Genomic DNA, 4,808 nt, shown 5'->3' with positions numbered 1-4,808 from the left:
TGTGTGTGTGTGTGTGTGTGTGTGTGTGTGTGTGTGTGTGTGTGTGTATGTCACCTATAACATTATTACGTCGGCGATGTTGTAAAAATTTAGATATTTGCTTATGAATCAACGTGTTTTTTTTTGTTGTTGTTGTTGTTTTTAAAGAGGGACTTCATTTTTGTTTGTAGTTTTATTGATCTAAATGTGTTTTTTAATGTGTCTTAAATCAATTCAGAAATTTTTTTATTGCATGCTACCCAAAATTTGATGCATTGAGTGCACAAGTGTCATCGCATTCGATTTGACTGAAAAAATGCTCATGAAACATGTCGCTTTTTGACTTCGTTTCCATTTTGGTGGCTGCGTCTCATTTTTGAAATGATAGCCGAGAGAGAGCCAACGATCATTTTGATTTATTTTTGAATGTAAAAGCTTCAGAGTTGGTATAAAAAATCACACATTTGATTTTTTCCCCCCTTTCTAATTGTTTTTTCGATGCAATTTTGTGCAATTTCAAAATCGCTGCCGGCAAAGAACTTGTCCTTGGCCACGATGGACAGTGGACACATTTTATTTTGTGTGTTTGAATGCATTTCAATTTCGGTATAGACATTTTGGTTTGTGTTTTTGCATGATTTAGTATCGTACAGTATGCAACATTCCAGAGGATTCCTAATGACTTCCCAAACGATGGAACCAATTGATGCAATTTAACCACAATTTCTCGCTTTTTTTCTATTTATATATACACAATCGCCAAGCCGATTCAAAATATTCTTCGAATTTGTTGAAAAAATCAAATCATAATTGCAGCGATTTTTTTTTTAATTTTTTGCTTTTTTCATAGGCGATATTAATTATTTCAAATCGACGAGAAATTAACAAAACATATCTTGTGTGAACGCATTCAAGAAAAAAATGAATAAATTGCCGTGTATTGAGCTGAACTTGTGGAAAAAAAACTTCCAATGTTCCAAGTGCAGAATATCTCAATGGAATCTGCATCGTTTTACCATTTAGTTTAAAGTCTCTTTGTATGTCATCAGCGTGCAAAGCCATCGACAAATGTTCCATCAAATAATCCAGTGTGTCTGAGTCCAAAGTGCACCAAAGGACATTTAGAACATTGTTACATTTTCTGCGTTTGCGAATGTTGACATGATGTGGGTGTATCATTAAATGAACTTAAACCCTTCTGTCGCGATTTGCGGATTGGTTTTTATCTTCTTCTCGTTTGTTTGTAAATGTCATAGGGAAAGTGCCACAATACATTTCAAATGTAGGTCATTTGACACATAGCAGTCAATGCCATCTCAATTCCAACTCATTGAATCATTGTATTTTTCGGCAACTTTTTTCAAACGTGTATGGCTTTGCTAGAATATAATCAACTTTACGGCGACGCTAACAGTTTCTCTGTGGGCCGGTACTATGCGTTAGCCAAAACGTATTGATGTTTTGCAATGGTTACTCGATGCATTTACCAAAATACTATGATTTTTGTACTCTCTTCTACGATGTGTGTGCAGAGAAGCTGCTAGTGTCGCCGTAAAGTTGATTAGATTCAACTCAAGCCACACACGATTGAAAAAAGTTGCTCAAAATATTCGATGATTCAATAAGTTGGTTTAGAGATGTCATTGCCTGTCTTTTGGTATTCCGGCAATATATTTATGGTAAATGTAAAGATTTGATATTCGATATTTCAATATGTATATTTGTATGCAATAAAAAAAATGAAAGAAAAAAAATGGGTTCAACAATTTCACTAGATTAGATTTCTTTGATCATTTGGTTTGAATTTTATTTGTATTTGATAGTTCAACTATTTCAAATATATATTTATTTATATATATGTTTTGTTTTTTACATTTTGAATTACTAGAGTTCATCTTAAATGTGTACTTCAGAATTGTTGCTAGCTGATTCACAGATGCTTGCCGTGTTTTTCTTTGTTTCGTCTAAATGATGAATTGTAAAATTATGGATGTGTTGGTATGAGTGTGTGAGAGAGTGAAAAGAGTATTATTTGTTCCGTTAGCATTGCTTTTTTTCTTCATTTAAGTGTTTAAGTGATTGCTGTAGAGCATTTGTTTGGTTTTCCGTTTACATCGAACGATGTACTCCTCTTTTTCTTCACCTTTGCTTTCTGTTTTTTTGCATTCGAGAGGTTTCGGGAATGATTTGTATGACTCAAGTTGTGCCATCATTTCTATTTCTATTTCAGTATGTAATATGTGTCGACAAAATTCGGAACCAAAGGAGAAATTGTCTATATCTGTCTTTGTTCAAATCATTTGACCACCAAATCAAATGTGAGCCAACATTCAATTTCAAAATCTAAAAAAAAAACATCTTTACCTTCCAAGACATTCATTCCTTTGAATTTGTGGGTGTTTTAAATTCACTACGTATCTAACATCTATGTTTTGTATAAAAAAAGGGATAAGAATAGAAAAATGACCGTATTCGTAAATATGTACACAATACAGTGTGTATGACGAAAACGAGCAATAAAAGTGAATTTTAGCTTTTTTGTGTGTCCATAACCCCTTTTGTGTGAATTCGGGAGGGCGACAAAAATATAGGTCGAAAAATTCAATGTTGATGCGAAAAAATGCAATTTGATCTTAGTACAAATGTGAAATGAACATACACGGTTTTTTCGTAAAAAGGAGCTTCGTTTAAATTTTCTCATTAAAAAAATGGACACATTGAACATTTATATCCCCCATAAATGGGGAGTGCCATTTTTGCCACCATTTGCTGATAAACTTTTTTTTTCAAATTTTTTTTTTTTTTGATATTTCTCTTCTCATCAATTGTCTTCGACACGGGAAAAAAGCATGCAATCACAGTGAAGGCCATTCACTGTATCAAATGTCATTTTGTGTCTGTTTTTTTTTTGTTTCTTGTCTCAAATGTGAAAAAAAGTGTTCTATGAGAGAGCAGTCCAGAATCTTTTTGCATGAAAATCAATGTTTGCATCAATCTTGATGAAAATGAACAGAAAAAAATAGAACAATTCTTAAGTGGCAGAATCTATACTCTCTCTCTCTTGTTCACATTTCGAAGCGTAAAAAACGATAATAGCAAATACAGCAGTCATTTTCGTTCATTTTCTTATTTTTCTCCTTAAACTTTGTCTAATTTTTTTTCTTCTTTTTGACATATTTTTTTTCTTGTAAGCAATTTTCAGTCGATGTAGTACAAAAAGGTGTTGTTGTTCTTCAAAAAAAAAAAAAATGATCACACAACAAAAAGAATTATCATTGTATTTTTTTGCTCCATTTTCCTTAGGTTTGTTTTCATATCAATGTGTTTTTTCGTATGCGTCCTTTTTTGGTTGCACATACGCAAGTCAAGTGACAAAAATGAATTAATTAAATTTAAAATCGAACACACTTAAATCATTTCCACTATAAGTTTCGTCCCTACAAATTTGCTAAAGTTTTCTTTTGTGTGTGTATGTTTTTGTGTGTGAGTGAGTGAGTTATTTTTTTGTTTCTCTCTTTTCCTCATTATATTTGTTTGTTTTTTTTTTTTAAATAAAGTTTCTTTGTTAAGGCATTTTTTTTTTAAATATTATTAAATTTTTCTCTTTGTCATTTTCTCTACAAGTTTTTTTCTTTCTTCGACTTCTTCTTTTAAATAGCTTAATCTTTGCTTACCGTGTGTAAGCCTTACACAGATTATATGCGAGCATACAAACTACAATTCAACTTACTCAATGTGTGTGTTTATGATTTTTATCGATTTTTTTTTATATTTCTGCTTTGAATATTGTTTCGGTATCGTTCTCATGTTGGTTGGTTTTTGTTGTTTTGTGTTTATGTGTTTGCAAACATTTCGTGTGGTTAAATAATGTGGAAGCTAAATTGTATTGAACTCACCATAAAATTGACAAACCGAAAAAAGATCGAATACGATCGAAATCGAAAAACATCCAATTCAATGGATTGAAATTGAGGAAAAAAAAATCGAATATGTGAAGAAACGAATAAAGAGGAAAGTAAATAAAAGAAGATCCATCGTTGTCTTGAAAAAATGGCATAAAAAGTCTTTTACCGAAGTAAAGGGAGGATTTTTTTCGTCGATTTCAAAACCGAAGTGACAGAGCCGAATGAGCGAACGACAATGATGCGACAACAGTTAAATGTGACTAAAAAAAGAGAAAAACAAAGATGAAACATAAGAATAAAAACGAAAACAAACAAAAAAAATGTACTTTTAATAATAGAAACGAAATTATAATATAAATTTTTCTCTTTTGTTTTAATACAATCGTAATTCTATGATTTTCCATATGCAAATATGTATAGATTTTTGTTGTTATTGGATTTTTTTCTCACATCAATGTGTGTGTGTGTGTGTGTGTGTGTGTGTGTGCAGATTGGGCGTTTTAGATTGGGGTAAGTTGGATTGAATGTGTGTTTGTGGTTTGCGTGTGATTTAGTTCAACAGTTTGCGTATCATCTGGTTGTTTAAATCTGCTGCTGAGGGCATGCATGTACCGTTGATTATTTTTTTTGTCTCTTTTATTTCATTCTTTCCAACTATTATGTCTGTTATGTTTTACGTATGAATGTGTATTTGTATGCGGTTTATTTTCTCGTGTAAGGTATTAAATATCTTTAATAATAGTCATTACTAATCATAATTAATTATAATTCTTTTTTTCCTCCAGTTGATTTTTTTTTCTCATTTTTCTCGCAACAAGTTTCTCTCTTGTGTGTTTAATATTTTGTTATTTTATTTTCTTTGAATATAAATTTCTCACGCGCACACACACACCTCTTGTTTTACTATTATTTATCTGAAGCGAC

This window comes from Sitodiplosis mosellana, unplaced genomic scaffold (assembly GCF_009176505.1).
Source record: "Sitodiplosis mosellana isolate CC-2019 unplaced genomic scaffold, AAFC_SMos_1.0 Smas_scaffold_6197, whole genome shotgun sequence".
NCBI classification, from domain to species: Eukaryota; Metazoa; Arthropoda; class Insecta; order Diptera; family Cecidomyiidae; genus Sitodiplosis; species Sitodiplosis mosellana.
The sequence above is the reverse complement of the archived record's forward strand: the minus strand, read 5'-3'. Positions refer to the sequence as shown.